Raw genomic sequence first — 25449 nt, 5'->3', positions numbered from 1 at the left:
AAACTCACAGAAGGAATTAAAAAAAAATGAAAATGACAATAAAAGACAGAAAAAAAACAATATTAATTCTTTTATGATGCAGAGGATTTCTGTGGAGAATTCTATCAGACACGTTACCAGTAAAAGGGAATATGAACTATAAGGTGATGGAGGAAATGGATTTAGATGTATAATTATGAATATGATATTGTATGCGAAGTATGATAAATTAAAGACGTATGATACTGATAAATGAGGTAAAATACCTTTTGTGACAGTATGGCTGCCGTGGAAAATAAATTATGAATTTGTTATATAACAAGAAAATGGAGGAGGATGCTGTATTAGCTGAACTAAGAACATAGTTGTGGAAGAAAGGGTGAGGGATAGAGGAAAAATATAAAAGAAAAAAGAATGAAAGAAACAAAATTGTTAAAATTATTTACAGTCAACATAAAAGAACTTATAAATGTAAAAAGAAAAAAAGAGTGTAAATAATTGATATGAAGTATTTTTATATGGCATACAATGAACATAAATGTTAATAAACACCTCTGTAATCTTCAAAATATATGTAGTGGGATCTTTTACATCCAGCTGAGCTGCCACAAAATCAAGTAGATGGGACCTCAGTATAATATTTTATCCAAAGGGCAGTATACTCAGGAGTGCAGCACCCTGGGTCTATATTAAATTATCGAAAGTTGAATTCACCAAACGGTATTTCCATCGAAAATACCATTCCGCGAATTCGCTCTTGTGGGGGGCTGCACACTAATTATATATACCAACTCTGACATCACACTACAGTGAGGAAAGGGCAAATTTTCAGATCTTCACTGTACTGCGATCACAATATTCAGAATTAGCTGAATGGTATTTTTGATGGAAATACCATTCGGTGAATTCAACTTTCAATAATTTAATATAGACCCCAGCAACCCTCCCCCCATACTGTACTGTAGTTCCAGCAATCCATTCATATGCATGGAAACACAAGATTTAGTCTTATGGTCATCTAGCACCAAAGGTGAGTGTACTGCCCATTGTATTTTCATTAGCAGCCCTCCATACTTCATCCAAACATGCCTCCTTAATTCAATATGGCAATGACTCGACCGTTATATGCTCTGCCCAAACTCTGTCCCATCTTCAGCATATAACCTAGCAATCTTTTATTTACATTTAATCTTGGCTTAATAACTCTGGGTTCCTAACCACTCCATAGAAAACAAATCAACTCCTATTCCTTCCCAAAACACAAAAGCTGAACAGGAATGTCTTCATTATAAGCACCATAAATAACACACAAATAAAAATTATGTCACACACAACACTACTAGACACCCTTACAGATGACAATTTGAAATTCAGCTTGCATACACTACAAAAAAGACTGACCAGGAACTTGAGACACTTTCTAGAATCAAACACTTTCTCATAAGCAGCTCCAAAAAGACTGTGACATCTGTCCTTCTCTTCCCATTCCTGTTCTATGGTCTGAAATCTTGGCAAAACTATAGCCCACACTTTCATCTAAACTGGAACAAAGCTAAGATAAAGCAGCAAAGTTTGCAGCGAGTCTGTCTCATAGGCCACACCATTGTATTGCCCTAAAATAACTAAACTCGCTTGAATTACATCATTATCCCACCTACTCACAGCTAATCATATCCCATAGTATAGTACATAATCCTTAAAAATGCCCAGTTCTGACAGGACTTATAGCATGATCCATAATCAAGACAATTATGCTCACAAAACAAACTACTGCTTAATATTCACAAGCTCAATACCCCAACAGGAAATATTCAACACTCAACTTTCATCACTAAAAATGGAAAGCAATACCACTCTCACTGAGGTTAACCAATAATGTCCTCACCTTCAAAACTGAAATCCATATCAGATTGTTTGCATTGCTCTTGCTCAATACCTGGGTAACCTCTCACAACTTAAATTTAATTTCTGACTACTAATTGTTAACCAAAATGACATAAATGGTTTTGACCTGTAAATTATTAGAAAATATTGTAAATATCCCTACCCTATTTCCAATATCTCTAACTTTTGTCACTCATCATTCACTATCTCTATCATAACACTGTTGCTTAACCAAAAAAAAATTCTTAGCCTGTTATTCATCTTCTATTTTCCACCCTTAATTGCCTATCTCTTTCACTGACACTCAACCTCTTCACAGTTTATCACTATCACTAACTGGAAATAACACAAATAGCATTGTTACTATCTGTTCCACTACTACTTTTCATGTAAGGACACTATCTAATCACTACTGAACCTTCCACTTCCTGTCTGCTGTACTGTACTGTACCCTCCCAAACCTCCCTGCCTACCTGTACCACAACCCACTAATAAATTCAACTTCCATTTTTAATCTCTCTCCACCTGAACAATTCCTGACTCTTTTGACAATAAATACAATACTTATATAACTATTTTTGTTATGCTTGTTATTTGTAAATATTCCCTGTCTTAATTCTATGCACTCTTAGTACATATATAATCATTGTAACTTTGCATTTAATGTCAATAATTTGGGATTTATGTTATATCTGTAGTCTCTGTGAAGCTTTTCTGTGCCAGCCTCTGCTGAAAAGTTTTCTTTTTTCTGCCCAGATGGACTACCCCAATTAACAAATGCTAATAAATAAATAATCATAGGTTCATAGGTGTTTACTATGCTAATGACCACAAGGGCCTTTCTAAGCCTAGCCATGCATCCCAAATCTCTGACAAGTTCTGATTTCCTTGATAAGTGTAAGCATGGGCCTGGGAGATTAAACATTTACAGGTCACCTGTGTCCATTAGAGACATAGGTGCCAAACCAGGGATGGATTTCCGGTTTCCCATACAATTGTTCAAGTTGCACTTGAATTGGGTTAGGGAGGAACTCTGCTTCACATGGATGGGGAGCCTGTTCCATTTACGGGGGTAGTCTCTGGGATACATACCTATCTCTCCAGCAGGGCCTATTTATATCATAGGCAAGGTTTAAGTCTTTAGAACTGGTAATTCTGGTGCTGTTTGTTTTGCGGATATGCAGGAAGTCCATCAAAGTGGGGTGTGACAATGCCCTATATGCCAGGCATAGGTTTCACCTCAAAAGCCTATAGGAGACTGAATACAGGAATAAGGCCTTGAGGCAGTCTGCATAGGACATATTACTTATGCCCTGTATTCTTTTAGTGAGGAACCTCTGTGGATGTTCCAGTTGTTGGATATACCTGGTTAGGTATATACCAAAGGGGCCTGATGAATGCTGAATACAGTGCAACAATGACTTCCTTGGACTTAGATGCCATACTTTGTTTATAAGTTGTGCAACACAGAATTATTTCCTTACCACTGTAGACACATGATGATCAAAGGCTATATTACTATCCATGTGTGTCACTAAGTCCCTTACTACTAGGCCAACTCTAAGGGGTGTGTTGTCAATATGATAATTACCAGGGATGGACGACTTCCCAAAGGATACTATTATGCATTTCTTGGCATTTAGTTTTAGTCCATTGATCTGACACCAGTTGTTTGTCTATCTCAGCCACTCCTGGAGAACATTTGTGTCAGTGTGAGATTCAATGACACCTCCTAATTTGAAATCATCTGCAAATTTAGTCAGCCAGAGACCACTGACATTGGCCTTGACTTCTGAGAAGTAAATGCCAAAAAGGAGTAGTCCAAGGACTGATGCCGGATGGACTCCACTTGTGATTGGCCTCTTTGTAGAGGTGGACTCCCCAATTCTAACTTACTGTGTCCTGTCTGTGAGCCAGTTGGCTATCCACTGGGTGACATACAGGTTTGTACCTAACCTCTTGAGTTTGTCAACAATACCCAACTGGGGTATTGTGTCAAATGCTTTGGCCAGGTCAAGGTAGGCAGTGTGAACAACTTTGCCCTCATCCATTGCTTTGGTGACTTTCTCAAACAAGTTTGCCAGGTTGAGTAGGTATGATCTGCCCTTGAAACCAAACTGGGTTGGGGTCCAGTGTCTGGAGGTTTACTATATCTCTATTGATTGATCATCTCCATGATAATTCTTTCCATGGCTTTACATATAAAACTAGTGAGACTTATGAGTCTGTAGTTTCCAGGGTCTGTAGATGGCTTACCTTTGTGCAGAGGGATGATTATTGCCTTTTTCCGTTCATGAGACACGAAGCCTGTTTGGAGGCTACAATTAAATAGAAATTCCAGAGGCCCTGATAGGTCATGTTTCATGCTATTTAGAAGGCATCCTGGGATATTGTCTGGGCCCATTGATGCAGTGTTCTTGATCTTAGAAAGAGCATTAAGGACCTGTGTCCTAGTAATAGTAGAGGGAGTTATATTTGATGATATTTCCTGAGGGAAGGTTGAGGGGGAGAGAGGGGTAAAGTTGAAGCTGAATTTATCAGCCAGGAGGTTTGCTATATCTTCTGGCTCAGTATAGGTGGCTCCATTTACAATGAGCACTGCATACAACTGTGTATTGCCTTTGAGGTTACAGACATAACCAACGAATGCTTTGCGGTTGTCCTTGGCCTGGGAGGCCAAACTTACCTCAAATTTGGCTTTGGTAGACTTTATTTGTCCTCTGAGTTGTTTGTTTAATTTGATGAGAGTGCTTTTATCTGAGAGTACTTTTATCCTGCTGGGTGCTGCACTTCCAAATTTCTGTCATGATTTTCTTCCTCCTGTTAAACAGCCAATTATTCTTAATGACTCTTTTTGCTGAGTATTTGTCACTTGATAGCCACTGCCAAGACTACAAGTTCCTGTCCACACTCAGTCTCACTGCCGATCTCCATCGCTATGATATGATATTATGATGAAGCTCTCAGTCTTGGCAGCCTGAAGCTCAGCACTCCATGAGTATGGTGATCCTGTCCTGTCTTGATCATGATCTCAATCACCAGCAGCAGTGATGTGCTTCCTTAAGTTTCTTCAAAGAAAAATTTAATTATTTATTTCACATTTGTTAACCGGGATAGTCCATCTGGGTCACATTACCCATTTTCAGCAGACGCCAAGGGAGAAAAATTCCATAGTTTATATATGCATAGGTAAACGGTCAAAAAACTTAAAAGCAAAAATGTTTGACAGGACTTTACAATAATACATTGCAACTAATTTAAATTCCACCAAAAAACCACAGATGTTTTTATTTAAATAAGTAACTCTTCTTGTATATTCAGAAAGTAATAAAATGCATTCCACACTGGTGTGCTTTACAATGATTTTCCTTACTTTGGCACTGGCCCACATTTCCACATTAATGTTATAGCCCATCACTGGTGTGCAATTCATGTGTGGACCTAGTAGTGAACACTCAGCACACCGACAGCATTCATCTGCCAGTTCAGTCAGGAAGACAGTAAAAAACAAACTGCAGCTATTTCAACTGCTTCAACACCACAGCATTAAACTTGGACTTTTCTCTCCTGCTCACAGATAATGCAGGCAATATGATACAAAGTCTTAATTCGTGGCTGTCACATTCAAACTGCGGCAGATGGAAACCTTAATCAAATTTTTTCTGTAACGCAGGCTTACATCCTTTAATGTTTCCTTCATTCTTAAAATGAAACATAGTAGTTTTGTTTCAAGTCAGACACGTGTTGTTCCATCAAAGGAAGCTATTATATGTCTCAGACTGTAAACTGTGAACAATATTCAAGATTTGAAAAAAAACATTCGGAGGAGAGGGACTTTAAAGATGTGGATGAAGAATTCTCTACATGTATACTTCTACACGCCTACACGTATATTTCCACACGGAACTTATTTTGCTGAGCAAAGTTACTCCAGCTAGGCCTGTGAAATATTTTTCAGCCAAGATGCCAGGAAAATTCCTGTACTCTTTTACAGTAACTGTTTTGGGATCTTTAATATCTACATGATGTATCATCAGCTCAGGCAAGTTAGACCTCAGTTTAACATCTCATACAAAGGTAAGAACCTGAGAAGTGTTGCTGCTTTCTTTAGCTGCACTGCAGTCTAAATATGGGAGGGTAGGGAGGAAAGAACACATGACTTTCTAATATACCTAACAATAAAGAAGTTTGAGCCAGCCAAGTTGTTCATTAAGGAATGCAGAGCTCCTGAAATGTAAAAGGTGCAGCTAAAGAAAAGACAATAAGCTGCCTATTTATGTTACTTTAGCTACAGAATCGCTATTAAAAACTGTCTTAAAGTCTTTACTAGATGCATCACAGACAAAACCACTCCATAGCTCCGAATTGACGCTATTATCATTCAGCTGTGTTTTTGAAAGAAAACTCTCCACCTGCTGGTCATTTTGATAAACACAACATTATTTCATCTTAAAATGCGTTATTTTCCATGTAAGAGTAACACATTTAAATCGAAAATCTATTTAAGTTGCATTTTAATACTGTGACTCAGCAATAAATATCATTACTATGATGTATCAAGATTAATTACATTAAAAGTGAATCTAAGGGCAATATGAGATGTTCTCCTGTTGCATTGCTAGATATAAATATGTCTATCTAATTAAGAGCAGATGCAAACATATTTACATATGACTTGCATAATTCAGATGCTCCTGCATATTTTAGCCATTATATATTGCCTAACTTTTAATATGCCACATATGTCTAAACCATATGGACAGTCATATTAGCCATGTCATACACTAGTGTACTGCCATTTGACTTTGTACATAAATGTGTCATCTGTCTGAATGAACTCCTCTTTCTATCTTTTGCCAGGAAGGGGGTAAGGGGGTGTAAAAGTTCTTAAAACAATAAATAAATAACAATTCACACATGCACATATACATATCTATATTGATAGACTGTATATATCTATACACATGTGTGTGAGAGTGTGTGTGTGTATGCGCGTGTGTGTGTGTGTGTGTGTGTGTGTGTGTGTATGTATCTATATAGATATAGGTGTGTGTGTGTGTGTGTGTGTGTGTGTGTGTGTGTGTGTGTGTGTGTGTGAGTGAGTGTGTGTGTGTGTGTATATTTAAGTACGTATATATATGGGTCTACCTGAAAACGCCGAAAGTGCACAACGCCGGCAACGAGAACACCAACACCAGAAGATCGACAACGGAGAAGACCGACAGGTGAGAATCCCGATGCTGAGAACACCGACATGTTAAGGTAAGTGTGCGATAGGGACGGACGTTAGGGTCAGGGTGTGGTAAGGTAAGTGTATGATAGTGACAGACGTTAGAGTAGGGTGCGGGTCAGGTAAGTGTGCCATAGTGACGGACTTTAGGTTTAGGGGCAGGTTAAGTGAGTTAGAGTTAGGGTGCAGGTAAGGTAAGTGTGCGATAGTGACGGACTTGAGGGTTAGGGGTGGATTAAGTGAGTTAGGGTTAGGGTGCGGGTAAGGTAAGTGTGCAATAGTGACAGAGTTAAGGGTTAGGGGCAGATTAAGTGAGTTAGGGTTAGGGTGTGGGTAAGATAAGTGTGCAATAGTGAAGGACCTTAGGGTTAGGGTTTGGGTTAAGGTTAGTGCATAGATAGTTGTGTATGTAAAGTTTAGTGTAGGTTTGTAAGGTTTTTGGTGTGCTTGTGTTGTGTGTGTGTTTTTCGGGAAAGGTACTTGTTTTGTTGATTGTCAGGATTTTGGTTTGTCGGGCATGTGAAGTTTCGTGTTTTTGCACTTTCTTTTTTTGTCATTTTTTTCATGTCGGTTATTTCGTTGTTGGCGTTTTGGCGTGTCGGTGTTATCAGGTAGATCCATATATATATATATATATATATATATATATATATATATATATATATATATATATATATTAGTATGTACGATTTAGCATTTTACAACATATGGTTGAAATATCAATGGCAAAAACATCAACAGCTAGCTGTGCATGCTCTGAAGACTAATGTCAGGGAATAAACACTAAAAACAACTGTTTTTTGCAGGAGAAAAGCAGCCCTACACCCCTCATGCTAATTACAGATACCCCAGGGATTGTTGATCCTACACATCTGCCAACCATCTGTTCCATCAGCCAAAGTGTGGTGACAAAACAGGTACTGACATTAAAGCATTTTGCTCACAAGTACCTCTCCCTTCCTCTTCCACATTTGTGTGTGGGGGGGACACAGCCCTCTAAATGGGGGGTGCAGGGGGGGGACTTCCTGTTGATATTATTATCATTAGATCAATTTCAGTATATCTGCATCTATATCTAAATATATTTCTCTCTCTCTACACACATACACACACACACACACACACACACACACACACACACACACACACACACACACACACACAAACTACTCTCACTCTATGTCTCTATGTAGATAGATAGATAGATAGATAGATAGATAGATAGATAGATAGATAGATAGATAGATAGATAGATACAGATAGATCTATGTATATATACAGAGAGCAATACTATATCTATCTATGTATGTGTGTATATTAGATGCTGCAGTCAACCCGTACTGCTATCACAGATACACTGCATTTTCCAAACTCTATTCCCAGGGAAGGATTCCACTGTTGTCCTAAATCCTACCACAGTACAGTGAAACAAAGCGTCACTTCTCTGGGTTCTATCTGGTGGAAACAGCACATCTAGGTTCCCTAACAGAGTTGCAAGATGTTGATTTATTGGTACTGCTGCTGCAGTTGCTGTTGTACTGCTATATGTTTTAGCATCTAATGGTGTCTGGACTATAAAATTTACAAATAAGGACAATTTTGCACTGATTATATGGTAATGAGACTAGATTCCACTCATGTGCAGTATTACTATGTTTCCCTGAACTGCATCAGTGACGTAAGGCATAAGCATGTTCTGTTCCACAGTAACAGTATGATGTGCATGCCTGCTTTTGCTTCTTACTTGTAGTCACTATCAAATGTTTCTGTTTAATTGCACATGCATGTGACACTGTATCTGTTTTACTGATTGTGTGCATGATTACAGGCATTTGCTTCATTGCATTTATATGTGGTACAGTAGCTTTTACTGGCTGTGAGCACCCTCCCAGGCATTTACTCCATTTTATTTGTATATAATACTTTCACATGTATGTTTTGGCCATCATCTTAGAAGTCTGTTTCAGTGCACAGACATATGTAGTTTTGCAATTGCACTGCCTGTATGTCACCTACACATGCATATGATGGTTGGCATGTCTCTTTGGTCATTCAGCATAGGCAAAGTGAGAGGAAAATGCTGTTGGCTGTTGACAGATACAGCAAAGGCTTTTGGCACAATGTGGTAGATGAGATTTTTTACCTCCTCACTTACACTTTTATTATTTGTGTCACATGCAGAACATCCTAAGTAATGGCACCCTTCCCTTTATGTCTTCCTTCTGCATGTCATGAACTAGTGAGCTGCAGGCACGTCAGGCATTGTCCACTGCTACCCAGGCCAAGGCTGCAGCTGAAATGTGTCAGTAGGATGGAACAGCCTCAATGGGTTGTTTCCTGTCCATCCCAAGCAGATAGCCCACACCAGCCACCTGGCCTGGTTTCGCCAGAGCTGGAGCAGTAGGTGGAGATGTTAGTTGACAGGGCATTGTCATGCTGAGTGATTGCACATCAGCTACTCTGGATTCACTTCAGAAGACAGAAAGCCCAAAATCTTGAATTTTAAAAGACTGAGACCAAAATCCTGAACGTTCAAAAGACTGAAAACTCAAAATATGGAATCTCAGAATACTGAAAACAAGATACATAAACAAATAGAAGACAAACCATATTTTTCTCCAAGTATAAACAGGGGGGCAAGCCCACATGCACCCCCCATGCCCCCTGCTACTTAAATATATCAACTCCGAGATCGCACTTTGCTACACTAACATGAGTTATGTTGTAGTATAGCAAGTTAGAAGGGAACATGACTAAGGTTGCAACAGGCAGTCATGAAACACATAATGGTATATTTGCCATTTTTTCTGTGGAGTGCGATCTCGGAGTTGATATATTTAAGTAGCAGGGGGTGTGGAGGTGCAGCCCCCCTCTGGGGGTACAGCAGGGCTTGCCCCCTTTTTATACTTGGAGAAGTGGTAAACAGTTTATCTTTTATTTGTTTCTGTATGTAGTTGTGCTGGAATGTAGTAAGTGTGGGTATTCTGTATGTTTTCAGTATTCTGAGATTCAATATTTAGAGTTTTCAGTCTTTTGAACTTTCAAGATTTTGGTCTCAGTCTTTTTAAATTCAAGATTTTGGGCTTTCAGTCTTCTGAAGTGAATCCACTACTCCTACAGAGAATCCCAGAGTCACTAGAACTGGTAATCTCAGCCATCTGAATGACAAAGCATGATGTCACCTCTCACATGACATGCTACCTTATCTTAGGTCCATTTTCTACTTCATCTCAGTAACATCTCTTGGCTGGTTGGCAGGTGTCATACTGTCTGTACACATCCCTATCTCCAGCCATTTATCTGCCTGTGTTGTTCTGTATGCATCCCATTTGTTCCTCATCTAGTGATGGGCAGTTTACCCCAGTTTTCTGTACTGTTTCATGTATTTTCTGCCCCTGCAGCTCCTACTTTAACTCCCATTTATCACTCATCTTTCCCACCTACCTCCATATATCTATCTATATCTCAATCTATCTATCAATCTATCTATCTATATAGGTATATATATATATATATATATATATATATATATATATATATATATATATATATATATATAAATATTGGGAGGCTTAATACACAGAAACATCATGCCCTTCCTCCCACACTTGCATTTCCTTCTATGCCTGTCTTCTGTGTGTGTGTGTGTGTGTGTGTGTGTGTGTGTGTGTGTGTGTGTGTGTGTGTGTGCGTGCGTGCGTGCGTGCGTGCGTGTGCGTGCGTGCGTGCGTGTGCGTGTGCGTGTGTGTGTGTGTGTGTGTGTGTGTGTGTGTGTGTGTGTGTGTGTGTGTGTGTGTGTGTGTGTGTGTGTGCGTGCATAAGGTGCCTAGCTAATTGAATACCAGATGACAAGTCTTTAATGTACATTATATGCTGCTTGTATATCGTACCTAACAACAGCCTGTGACTGCAGGCACTCACTGACTCATGCTATCTGCTATGGGATAGTCATATATATTCATGAACTTGCACAATGTTGTGTGTGATTTTCTAGGCTGGATTCAGAAATGTTACTGTGAAGTTTTCACAGGGCATACACCTCATTGTAACCATTTCTGATTCAAAGACAGCTCTACCATGGCGCTTTAACATGAAGATGCGAATAAACATTGTGGGCTGTCTCTACAGTTGAAATAATGTTAATGAGGCATTCCAGGGGAGTGGCCTATTAAAATTAGTCATGTGCTATTCCCAGGAAATCCCTGAGGTAATTTATATACATAGCCTAGCTGCTCAGTTTAATAAACATAACACCAGTAAGAATATTTAAACTATTACTGGGTCTCACTTAAAAAGTTAATAGAGCAACAGGTCTACCATCACTATGCACTACACAGTTTACAAAGAACTATAAACTTTAATGTCTGGCATTATTGAATTATTATAATCATTTGTAAATTAGGAGACCAGGGAAGAAATTAAAACAGATACTAAGGACTTTCTCTCAATTCATAGATAGGTAAGTTGTGTGTTTGTGTATGCATGTGGGAAAGTGAATGGGGGTGCCTGTGCTAATAAGATGCATGTTAACTACTGCAGGAATGTGCTGTTTAGTACTAGCAGTAGATAAGGGTTATTCAGAAACATGCAAATTAGCTGGTAATGAAGTCTTTCTTCATTGTTTTTAATGTGTCTCTGAGTAACAAATTCCTGAATTCTCTAAAATGCCCCTAAGGGCTGCAGCTCTTATTGTCAGTGGTGGGGTTCCTTCTGAATCACTAGGCTTGTCTGTCCCTCTGTCTCAAAATAATACATTTAAGATTAATAACTCTTCAAGTTAATGCAATTAACAGAATACATTAGGTATTGGCTATTTTCAATACTCGGTATTTACCTAAATTTTAGACATATTAATTATACCTTTAAAATATAAAAAGACTGTACCGTATCTATAAAATTCTGTCTTCAAAATATCATGTCATTACATTTTTCTGAACTGTACTCTGGAATTTATTAATACAACTAACATTTTTTACAAAATGAATGACAAAGGTCTGATTTATTCATGTAGTTCTACTGATAACACAAAAATAATCTAAGTATAATATAGATAAAATGAATGGTTGGAAATTAAGCATTTAAGGAACCTCTTCACTTAAAAAATTAGAAGATATACAACTTCAGAAATAATGAATGATCAAGAATTACTTGGTTTTGTACACTGATTTTGAATAATACCCTTTCGCTAAGTCTCATGTGCCACTGCTATATGAGTAATTATTAGGTAATACAACTGGCATGCCCCAAATTATTGAATTTTTCATGATCTAGTTCTGTTACACTAATTTAACCAGTTATGACACATCTATTATATACTGGGATTGTCTGCAATGACTACCTCTTCTCTGTTTTGGAAATATTTGCATGGACATTTATTCATTAAATGTTTTGTACATCTCTTAGAATCTGCAAAATAGTAAGCTATATCGTGCACAACAAGCCTGCTTACAGACAGAACAGTCACTCCTAGTTCCAACCATCCTTTATGGAGCTTCTGTCCTATCCAACATTCAGCAAACATATATACACAAACTTTAAAAATATTACAACAAAAGAGCAAATTCACCACGAATCTACCAATTTCAACACATTACTGTATTCCTTTTTAGAAAATATAATGTTTAGAAACACAGCCTAAAGCAGGTCTAACCACCCTAAATAATCCAACTAAATTTCCTACACTTAGCAAAATTACAATGAATGCCTTTCTATGTTAAACCTTGATCCCCAATTCCATAATCTCACATTCTCACAAAATGCAACAATCACTGTGGAGACTGTTTATACTAAGTATATGCATCAAAACTGTGAATCTCACTTCTCCCAGACCACTGATCAGAAACTAATTCAAAGCTTTTCCTCAAAAAAAAAAAAAATGATGGAGCTATTCCAGCCATACTTTAGATTATAGCTAATATAATTATACAATCCAAATAGTAGTATCCCTCCGAAAGTATCCCTAACATATATCTGCAATCTTTCACCTTACTCTCTTTCCACCCCATTACCCAATACTTCATTTTATTCATCCTTAATGCATTTCTTTCCTTCTATCACCTCAGCTTTTTCCTTCACCTCCCTCTATATACTTGCTTACAAAACTAGTACTATACACTACTTTCACCTAATGTAAAAAATGTTTAATACTCTCTTAACTCTTAGCTCATGTTAGAATGTAATGTAATCTCCTTACCTAATCTGATTCTCCCACTTCCATACACATGCAACTCACGTGGAAATGCAGCAAACTGTTGAATGTCAGCTCCATATTGACGTTATAAATAGTTGTCTGAAAAGATGTTGTCTTGCACATTATTGTTGCACTCACTTAATATTAAATATGTTCTTCACTGTGGATGAGCATAACAACTACCTGCAATATACATATGAAAACATTTATTAATTCAACATTTGTTTACTGGGAAAGTCTGTCTTGGAACAAGGCAATTTTCAGCAAAGGCTCAGGGAGAAATGCTACAGACACACGTCTTTGTAACGTGAGAAAACCCGCACAAATGCTGGGAGGACATGCAGTCTCCGCACAGAAGGCACCCCAGCTGAGAATCAAACTGTAGAACCTCTTGCTGTGAGGCCACAATGCAAACTGCTCCACTACTGTGCCTTCTGTGCTTTTTTTTTTTTTTGGACTCAGATGAAGAGGAGCTACTAGCTCAATCAGACTAACCCTGTCAACAAATGGAAATAAATAAATGTTGGGGATATTCAGGTATAAAAGTTGATTTGGAAAATATGTTAAATATTTGTTATTCTCTTAAAACTTTGTCTGTTAATGAATTGCTTGGTCAGTTCTTGATATGATAACCTTAGAATAAAAAAAAAAAAAGAGTTCTTGTTAATGATCCCACCCCACCTTGTGTAAAAACTGGTATAATACACTACTATAGACTTTATTAGCCAAAGCAAGAAAGCAGTCACTACAGATTACAGTATGTCTCATTCTTTTGCTAAATTCGGAGACATTGTTAACTTTACGTTAATAAAAAAAAATACTCCAACAATTGTAACAAACATGAAAAGAGAACTATGTTTTTCCTAAGCAAGGTTTATTATTGTTTATTATTCTGAGTATATTACTCAGACAGACAGGAATAGTTTAGAATCAACATTAAGTGAAGAAATACAGTGGTTAGAGTTTGGAGACTGCAGGCCTTTACCAGGTTTCAAAATGAGAGAAACATATAAACATACACATTTACCAGGTTTCAAAATGAGAGAAACATATAAACATGCACATATCTCCAACAGGGTGGAATTTCTTATTTATCTAGAACTGCAACAAAGGGTCTATGCAACAGACTTCATTCCTGCAGGAGAAGCTTTTACTTATAAGTCAGATGGTAGACCATTAGACCCTGAGGATTTATTAGGTTTTCATTTTTTTTTTAAAGCTTCTTAAATCTCCATAGTAGGAACAGGATTTTTCAGACAGATAATGGTTTGATATTTAAAATAGTCTACCTTGTTAGCATAGTAGTCACTATCCCTGCCTGTCAGGCAGGAGACCAAGGTTCAATTCCCTGATGGGGAGTAGGAATATCTTTTCAACCAACATGTATCCAAGGTTGTAAGAACATCCTTCTATGTGGTTCAATGTATAAGTAAGGAAATGGCATCTAGGTCCAGGGAAGTCATTGTACCACTATACTCGGCCGTCATCAGACCCATCACCGAGTATATTGCTCCCTTTGGTATGTACTTGACTAGACAAATGCAGCAACTGGAATGTCTGCAAAGGTTCCTTACAAAAAGAATAAAGGGCATGAATACAATGTTCTATGTGGATTACCTTAAAGCCCCATCTCTATATTTGGTCTCCTACAGACTACTGAAAGGTGATCTATGCCTGGCATACAAGGCATTATTGGACTCTGCTCTGATAAACATTTTGCACATCTGCAAAACAAACATCATCAGAACTACTATATCTAAAGACCTAAATTTTGCTTGCAACATAAATAGGACATGCTGGAAAGACAGATATGTATCAGAGAATCCCCATTTTCTGGAAGAGGTTCCCCACTCATGTGAACCAAAGTCCCTCCCAAACCCAATTTAAATGTAACTTGGACCATCAGATGGGAAATCTAAAATTGGACCCAGGTCAGTTGCCTGTGTCTGTGATGGACAGAAGCAGTCAGTAAATCATGTCATACCCAACAATCACCCACTACATAAATGTCTAAAGCATATAACTTGTAGGATATTTTTAGGTTGCATGGCTAGGCTTACAAAGGCCCTAGTGTTCATTAGCCTAGTATACACCCATGAACCCATAAAAAGTTTGAATTTGCAACATCTTGTCTATAGAAAGGGGAGGTTTGTGCTTGGAAATAGATCCAAAAATCTGAAGAGGTTTCTGTGTGCTGTTCCCTAGTTGCCATGGGCTAGAAACACAAGACTTAGTATTCTGTGCAAGCTCTGCTCTCTCATGAGATACTTCAACAACTATGTATGAACCTTGGGTAACATAATAAATTTTCAAGGGCCACCTGGAATTTGACATCTAACAAGTAGGGTTACTACCTGTCAGAAACTTTTCCAGACAGTCAGGAAATCAAGGTCTCTGTTGTGAAATCCAGAAATCAGGGTTTATATCAGGATACAAAATACAAATGGAGAACACCAACTGCTGCAAGTAAGAATTTTTTAATTCTGGTACCTCGGCCTTCGCCTTCTCCTGGAATACATTTTACATAATACTCCACCCATTTTTATACAAATTTTTTAATTTTTTAATTAAATAATTGATGCACCATCCCCCAATTAAATAGTTACAATCATTTTTTTGAAACAAATTTGGCATTTCTTAGGCACAACTATACAACATATTAACTAGAGAATAAATAACATTCATTTCATAAATACTTTTAATAATGTATACATAAATATGAATATTATTCCTAATAATATATATATACCTATTGTTCAATTAATATTACCCTTGCAAGCAATCCCTTTTCCTAAATGTTAGAAAATATTGTGAAATATGTGAGGAAATTAGTGTTGGAAAATATATGAAAAAATCCATGAAAAAATTCATGAAAAAATTATATGGAAAAAATGAATAATTTTTTCATGAATTTTTTCATGAATTTTTTCATGGATTTTTTCATATATTTTCCAACACTAATTTAATTAAAAAATTAAAAAATTTGTATAAAAATGGGTGGAGTATTATGTAAAATGTATTCCAGGAGAAGGCGAAGGCCGAGGTACCAGAATTAAAAAATTCTTACTTGCAGCAGTTGGTGTTCTCCATTTGTATTTTGTATGCTTTATTGGTGAAGGAGTGGAGGAATCGTGTGTTTTTTGGATATTATGTCGGTGGACACCGTCTCTGTCACCCATTTGGGTGCACCATCATTACAGCCAGTGAATTTGGCATCTTTATGGAAAGAGAGAGAGGAGAAAATGGCTAATAATGACCCTTGGGAAAGTTCAAGCATAGATTTTTCAGAGAGGTATGTGGAGTTGGAAAGAGCTTTAATCAAAGAAGTTACAACATTTTATGATTTAAAATTGCTGGAAAAATACATAAAAACTAATGTCACTCCAAGGGGTCTTAGAGTTGAACGTTTACCAGCCTTTGAATTTTCAGATGATGAATCGGACTTGTCTGCTGAGTGGAAGGACATTTCAGTGAAATGTACTCTGGGCTGGCTTGCTGTGTTAGTTAAAAGAAATGAAAAGAACACTGAATAAAACTCGATCTTCCATCCTGCTTTTGCAGGATAAGCTGATAGAAGAAAGTTCCGTGACTGTGTTTAATAAAAATATGATCGAAATTAAAAACAGAGTATCTAAGATAGAAACGGAGGTGGTTTCCCGAAAAAAGAGAAAATATCTTCGTGATATTAAAGACCATGAAACAGGCAAACTGTTTTCATGGCAATATAGCTTTAAGAAAAAGCGTGGAGCTTCCCGTGACGTCATCAGGGGCCCGAGATCCATCGGTGGTGGTGAAACCTCAGCGTCTTCAGCAGATGAGTCGAGCAGTAGGAAGAGTGTATCCTTTGAGAGCCTGAACACAGAACAGGAATCCAGCATGGGAGTCAACAATGCAGCAAGCGACACAGATCAAACGACGGTTCAGCAAAAGGGAAGAGGCCGTCATTTTCAAAGCAAGGGGAGAAGGAGGTGATAATTTGCCAAGTTTCAGCAGACATGGAATTATTTTCTCAGAGACTGTTTTCCAAAGGGAGAGAGGGGTTCAACAGGTTCATGTGCAGATTCCAACGCTTGAAGGAAGCAGTCGTCATTTGGATGAAGTGGTTTCCTTACAGGACTCTGATTCAGTGTTTGATGCTGTGGACATTTGCGAAGGTGAGAACTATAATGTAGTAAATATCTCAGATTTAAACATAACTGAGAGTGCCAAACAAGTTCTTTATAAAGGCACCAAATTTGTACCTGTTCGTTTCCCTTCTCTTGCTGATTTGTCCCTGGAAATCAAGCAATTTTGTAGAAAGCTGTTTCTGAGGGAATTTTTTGCAGTTCAAACTTTATTTGACAATAGACATAAAGGTGATTCTAATATAAATGCTCCATTGATTGACAATTTAAACAATGTTGAGGAGAATATGGCTAGTTTAGAAATTTTAGATGAGTCTTTATTGAACCTCACATTACATGAAAATGATTTGGTGGATATATACGAACAAGATGAAGTGTGTGATGTTGGGGGGGGTTTTACTTTAACACTGGTTATGGTAGACTAGCGGTTCCCCATTTACCCTGCAAAAGTGGATTCATGCCACCTAGAAGGAACATGGTAATTAATGTATTTGAGAAAACATTATTAAACACTTTAGAAGAAGAATATGTAAAGTTTTGTGGTCAAAAAAGAAACTACAACTTGAAAAGGGATGAATGGAAAGCTTTGTGTGATTTAAAGGACATGAATAAAAAGTATGTATTCACTCAAACAGATAAGGGAGGGAACTGGGTGGTCCTTCCTAGGGACAAATACAATTCTATGGCCATGGAGCTTTTGAGGGATCATAATACTTATTTTGAGTTACCCTTAAATCCAATGAAAGAATATAATATGCTATTGTTGGAATTATTGGAAAGGGGCGAGCGGCTCGGCTTTTTATCTCCAGGGGATGTCAGAAAGTTACATGTTAAGAATCCTAGAGTGGCTAGATTCTTTACCATTCCTAAAATACATAAAAATCTCATGGATCCACCCGGACGCCCCATAGTATCGGGGAAAGGTGGATACTTACAGAATGTAGGTATATTTTTGGATTTCCTTTTAAAGGGGTACCTAGAAAGGGTACAATCTCATGTCAAGAACAGTGAAGAGGTGTGTTTCAAGGTTAGCAATATAGCATGGGATGAAGATTTTTACTGGGCTAGTATAGACGTTAAATCTTTATATACTAGCATCAACAGGTTGCATGGTCTAAGAGCAGTGGAAAAAATGTTAGGGGATGGACCCAGAACATTTTTTATCATCAGTTTGTTGGACTTTTGTCTCACGCACAATTGTTTTGAATTTGAGGGTAAACATTTTTTGCAAAAAGAGGGTACAGCTATGGGGGCGGCCTTTGCGCCCTCATATGCTATTTTGTTCATGGCCCATTTTGAAAATAGTTATATTTATCCCTCTCTTTTTTATAAAAGGAAGGTGGTCAAATATATGAGGTTTATTGACGACCTTTTATTTTTGTGCAGTGGTGTGCCTGAGGAGTTCGAGAATTTTGTTTCAGAATTGAAGCAAAATAATTGGGGTTTGGATTTTACTCATACCATAGGGGGTAGAAATATCCATTATTTGGATGTAGAAATTTATGTGAACCAGGATGACAAAATTCAATACAAACCTCATTATAAGAAGACTGCAGCGGAAAATTTTCTCCATGCTTCCAGCATGCATAGTGATTCCTTGATTAATTCTCTCCCATTTGGTGAGTTTAAAAGAATAGGGAGACACATTTCAGAAAAGAATCTGATTCCAATGGAATTCAATAAGGTGGAAGGAAAGTTATTAGAGAGAGGATATTCTGTCATGAGTGTAAAAAAGCTAGAAGAAGGGTGGAGAATGAGTTGGGTATTAGAAGAAGGTCCAGCAATAGGGTTAGATTTAGGGGGATTGGGCACTCTGGAAATTATGAAATCCATGATAAAAATAGTGGTGGGATCAAGGATTCAAATGAAAAAATATTTTTTGTAACCAGATTTTCCCACTTTTCTCAAACTTTGAAGGGATTAGTGGATAGATTTTGGCCAATCATTTATGAAGATGAGAAGATAGGAAAACTTTTTCCGTCACGGGTGACCTTTTCATATAAGAGATATTTTAATCTCAGGGAAATTCTAAATTTTAGAAAAAATGGTGGAGGGGGTGAAGATGATAGAAAGGGATCATTTAGGTGCGGAAAATGTAAAGTGTGTAAGTGGGTTAGGAACTTGGATGGTTGCAAAATCAATGGGGTCAAATACAATGCCACTGAATTTTATGATTGCAACTCAACTGGGGTTGTGTATATTATAGGATGTGGCTGTGAGAGACAAAATTGGTACATAGGACAAACCACTAGAAGGGTTAAATTAAGGATTTTGGAACACCTAGGAGATATAAGGCATAAGAGGCTAGAGAGCCCAGTGGGAAAACATTTTGTTGATAATCATGGGGGGGTCCCAGATGGTTTTGTCTTCAGTGTGTTAGGTAGACCAAATGTATATGGTAATGAGGCCATTTTTCGTGAGAAATTACTTTTGATGGAGTCAAGGTTCATTCTCAATTTAAAAACTATGTTTCCAAATGGAATGAATATGGAGGTGTAATGTGTTTTTTCCATATAATTTTTTCATGAATTTTTTCATGAATTTTTTCATGAATTTTTTCATGGATTTTTTCATATATTTTCCAACACTAATTTCCTCACATATTTCACAATATTTTCTAACATTTAGGAAAAGGGATTGCTTGCAAGGGTAATATTAATTGAACAATAGGTATATATAGTATTAGGAATAATATTCATATTTATGTATACATTATTAAAAGTATTTATGAAATGAATGTTATTTATTCTCTAGTTAATATGTTGTATAGTTGTGCTTAAGAAATGCCAAATTTGTTTCAAAAAATGATTGTAACTATTTAATTGGGGGATGGTGCATCAATTATTTAATTAAAAAATTAAAAAATTTGTATAAAAATGGGTGGAGTATTATGTAAAATGTATTCCAGGAGAAGGCGAAGGCCGAGGTACCAGAATTAAAAAATTCTTACTTGCAGCAGTTGGTGTTCTCCATTTGTATTTTGTATGCTTTATTGGTGAAGGAGTGGAGGAATCGTGTGTTTTTTATATCAGGATATCCAGTTATAGCTAATACTTAAAAGGTATTTTGAATCATACTGAGAGCCAATACATTTCTGAAGTATGTTTCCTAAAATGTTTACTCTTTTACTTGGTGTGACATCCTAACCCTGGGCCAGTAATCACAGAACCTGAATCCTCACCACTGAAACTGGAGAGGGACATGCACTCGGAATACAAATGTATACACTCAGTTTTTCCAGATGCAGACCTCTCTGCATCGAGCACAATTTCCCTTAAGAGTACACAGGGAACACACTCAGCCCTGGGTCTGGGTTTCTCTCTCTGTCTCTCCCCAGGTCTCCAATAAGGCTCCCCAGTGGCACATATGTAGGGTTAAGTCCTCAGCTGAGTGTCCAAGCCAAGTCCTCCAGCCCCTCTCTGTGAAGCCAGTGCTTTGTGCCCCTGCTCCAAGTAGCTGACACATACACTCTTTGAGATTTAAGTTTCACACACACACACACACGCACGCATGCACACACGCACACACACACACACACACACACACACACACACACACACACACACACACACACACACACACACACACACACACACACACACACACTCCTAGGAAAGACTGGCAGAGTTTACTCACTCTGCCAACATTCTTCAGATTATAAGGTAGATTCACTGCCACCAGTCAGTTACTATAAGGCTCTTAAAAGGGCATCCAACTATAATGAGTGAAAATAATATTAATACAAATGATAATATTGATGAAACAGCCAGGCCTTCAGGAGTGACCACAGTGTCACAAATAGATACAAGTACTCTCAAAGGTTAAAATATTTTTAAATGACCAGTCACAATGAAAAGTTTAAATATATTTAATAATAAGTAATAAAAGAACATGAAAATATGAAATATCTATTTACAGTAAACACCAGAGTTTCAAACACAGGAAATATTAAAAATAACACAGCTTGAAAGATTCACACATTTGCAGAAAAACAATAAATAACTATTCAGACTATATTTTCCTAACTGATTAAGAAAATTACTATCCCTGGTCACTTAGTAGAGTAAGGCAAGATGAAGTAGGTAAGGGATCCTTCTATGCCAGGTTCCAAAAAACAGACTGTATAAATCATTTTGATACACAAATGACATATAATTCTTTATTAAATTCCAGTCAGCTCTACTGTCATATGTTATACATCCACTACCCCACTTCTCCTGGCATGGCTGGCAGTACCTGTTATCATCACACTTAGATTTCCTATCTGTGTTAAATTTAGATTTTTTGCATTGGTGCCTTCTGTTTGGAGTAGGCATGTCCAATGTCCATCCTATATTCACTTGAGTTTTCTCCAGGTTCTCCAATTTCCTACCACATTCCAAACACATGCAATAGGTGGAGTGGGCACTCTAAACTGGTAGGTGTGAGATTGTTTGTTTGTGATATGGAAGAACAACCACAGCAGGGCTAGCCACATAGCAGTGTGAACTTTGGCTGTTGTTGATTGTCACTGTTGATGTGATAACCCAATGCCATGTGCCTAAAATGTGAAAAAAGCTCTGTTGATAGATGGATTCAACTGTGCTGTAAAAACAATAATTGCTGTGGCTTATGCTTGTGTACATATGTGTGTGGGGGGTTGAAGTTTGTATAAGAGCAACAAGTTGGCCATTATTTCACCCCCTTTGAATCAGTGTCAGACATCAATATTGTACACAATAAGTGGCTATTTTTGGTGGTCTCAGCAAGCTGTGTAGGAAAGGAACATACTAATAGTACAGTGGCACAATGAATAGTTTTGCTATCTCAAAGCTGTTGTCACCCTGTCTGTGTTCTTGGCTGTGACTCCATGGTGTTGCATCTCCATGTCCTCCTTGTCTCTGTGTGGGTTTTATTTTGGGTGCTCTTGTTTTCTCCAACACCCCAAAGATATACCATAGATGAACTGATCTTTCAATTTGTGTAGAAACTATGTTTTGTGTGTGTGTGTGTGTGTGTGTGTGTGTGTGTGTGTGTGTGTGTGTGTGTGTGTGTGTGTGTGTAAAAATAATATTGTCAGCTGCAAACATAAATCTCCTGGACAGCAAAACTATAAGGCACGAAATGCATCAGAGAACATCTAGACCCTCTGAACTTGTGGGGGCATCATTCCTGACTGAATAAGTGGCTTTAGTAGGGCCTCAGCATTGAGCCCCACCTAGTCTAAAGTTTACTCTACTCAGAGGTGGGCCAGAGATTGCTACATCTTTGTTAGGGCTGAGGATACTGGTGTAATTTTTTTTTTTTAATTTTTCTCACAAGCTTCAGATGTGTGCAACAAAGATTACTCGAACTTGCCTCAGGCCAGTGTACTGTGTAGGAACAAGTGGGAATGAATTCCTGTAGGTGTTATTTTTTTCACTTTGATCACAATTGAAAACAAGTGGATACATAGCTCTCAACTGTCCAGATTTTCACAGAATGGCCATGACAATTGTCCTGCCTCTTGTACTACATGCTCAGCATTCTATGTTGGAAAAACTATACGTAAATTGAGGGACAGAATCGCCAAGCATGTAAGAGACATTAGGAATAGGAAGATCAGTAGTGCCCTGTATCATCATTCAACTGTATGCTATAATTTTAAGAGATTTTTGTTTTTTTAATTATTGATAAAGTGGAAAAAAGTAACAGGGGTGGCAACATTAAAGTTGTTTTGGAATTAAGAGAAACAAAATGGCAATTAAGATTAAATGCCACAATCTTTCCAGATATCAACGATAATATATCTATTGCCCCCCTTTTAAAATGGAAATCTATAAAAATATAAACTTGCACAGGGGCTGTTTTATGTTTTAATGTTTTAATGTTTTGGTACAGCATTTAATATGAATTTATATGTTTATTTAGTTATATGATTTTTAATTCATTATGAGATTCTTTTATACTGAATTGTATGCTTACTTTTTAATGAATGAAGTAGTTTTAATTCTGTAAGTGTGATGTTATGAGATTTTCTAGATAAACAGGAAGTGATGTATATTTTCTGTGACTCTGATGAAGCCTAAGATTCAGAGATGAAAGCGTTTAGTCACAAATAAAGCATTGTTCTTTGCCCTACTTCAGTGTGTTTTTTTTCCATATTGTTGTTGTTTTTGGTGTGTTGGTTTTGTTCTGGTTTTGCCCCGTGTGAGGTGAATCTTTCATTTTGGCAGTGAAGAGTTACCAGATAGCTGGGCAGCCACAGCAGAGGTGGTAACGAAGACAGCTAGAAAAGTGCTTGGTGTGCCATCTAGACAGAGAATGGAGGACAAGGAGACATGGTGGTGGAATGTAGAAGTACAGAAGAGTGTACAGAGGAAGAGGTTGGTGAAGAAAAAGTGGGATTGTCAGAGAGATGAAGAAAGTAGTTAGGGGTACAAAGAAATGAGGCGTATGGTGAAGAGAGAGGTGGCAAAGGCTAAGGATGAGGCATATGGTGAGTTGTATGAAAGGCTGGATACTAAGGAGGGAGAAAAGGACCTGTACCAATTGGCTAGACAGAGTACTGAGCTGGGAAACGTGCAGCCAGCTAGGGTGATAAAGGTTAACAAGGGAAGCATACAAGTGAGGAAAGTGTGTTGAGCAGATGGAGAGAGTACTTTGAGGGGCTGATGAATGAAGAGAATGAGAGAGAAAAGGCTGGATGATGTGGGGATAATGAATCAGGAAGTGCATAGGTTCATAGGTTCATAGATTAGTACTAGGCTAACTGCTCTTGTGAGCCACTTTAAGCCTAGCCAATTATCCCTTGTGAGACTCAAACCCTGCATCTTGTGTTTGTAAGGCAAACACCTTAACCATTAGGCCACCCTCCCAACCCTTAAAATGGATTAGAAATGAGGAAGTAAGGACAACTATGAAGAGGATGAAGAATGGAAAGACTGTCGGTCCAGATAACGTACCTGTGGAAGCATGGAGATGTTTAAGAGAGATGGCAGTGTTTTTTTTAACCAGATTGTTTAACAAAATCTTGGAAAGTGAGAAGATTCCTGAGGAGTGAAGAAGTGTATTGGTAATGATTTTTAAGAACAAGGGTGATGTGCAGAGCTGTAGTAACTAGAGAGGGATAAATTTGATTAGCAACAGCATGACATTATGGGAAATAGTAGTGGAAGCTAGGTTAAGAAGGGAGGTGATTAGTGATCAGTAGTATGGTTTCATGCCAGGAAAGAGCACTACAGATGCAATGTTTGCTCTGAGGATATTGATGAAGAACTATAGAGAAGGTCAAAAGGAGTTGCATTATGCTGAGGAGGGATGCTGGATATATTGGAAGAAGAATGCTAAGGATGGAGCTGCCAGGTAAGCGGAAAACAGGAAGGCCTAAGATAATGTTTATGGATGTGGTGAGAGAGGACGTGCACGTGGTTGGTGTGAAAGAGTAAGATGTAGAGAAGAGGAAAAAAAATGGAAACAGATGATCTGCTTGTGGTGACCCCTAACAGGAGCAGTCAAAAGAAAAAGAAGAAGATCATTTTATTAAAAAGGACTTGGTTAAATCCACTTTGCACGAATTCTGAAACTCGAACGTTGAAAATGTCGAACTCTGATATTGTCGAAATACAGATCTCACCCTTATCGTGACCCATGTGGGAGGTTGGCATAATGGTTAAGGTGTTTACCTTACAAACATAAGGTGCAGGGATTGATTCTCACATGGGATAATTGGCTAGGCTGAAAATGGCCCACAAGGCAGTTAGCCTAGTACTAACCTATGAATCTATGAACCTATGTTAATGCTTGTTCCTAGGTCGAATTCAGAATGTATTTTGGCTATATCAGAATTCAGAAATGTGACTTTTCATGGATGTGAGTCGATGATATTATCATTTGACCACGTCCACTTTAATGAAATGATAGTAAACCATATATATATATATATATATATATATATATATATATATATATATATATTTATTTTATTTTATTTATTTATTTTATTTTGCATTTGTTGACTGGGCTAGTCTAGCTGGATACATGTCCATTTTCAGTAGAGGCCCGGGGAGAAAAGCTCCAAAGAC

General features: G+C 37.6%; 1 long non-coding RNA gene across 2 annotated transcripts in view; it reads left to right on the top strand.

Moving 5' to 3' along the window:
* Positions 1 to 25449, top strand: part of LOC122805860 — a 201865-nt gene that overhangs the window by 151966 nt on the left and 24450 nt on the right. Inside the window, exon 1 of one of the 2 annotated variants that reach the window (XR_006365473.1) lies at positions 5416 to 5940. The exons of the other annotated variant lie outside the window; for it this stretch is intronic. This is a non-coding gene — a long non-coding RNA (uncharacterized LOC122805860). Of the gene's footprint in view, positions 1 to 5415; positions 5941 to 25449 lie in introns of those variants that run through there. 2 annotated transcript variants of the gene reach the window in all.

This window comes from Protopterus annectens, chromosome 7.part0 (genome assembly GCF_019279795.1).
Source record: "Protopterus annectens isolate FY-2018-M chromosome 7.part0, PAN1.0, whole genome shotgun sequence".
Taxonomy (NCBI): Eukaryota; Metazoa; Chordata; order Ceratodontiformes; family Protopteridae; genus Protopterus; species Protopterus annectens.
Note: the sequence above shows the minus strand (reverse complement) of the source record. Positions and strands in the feature narration are given on the sequence as shown.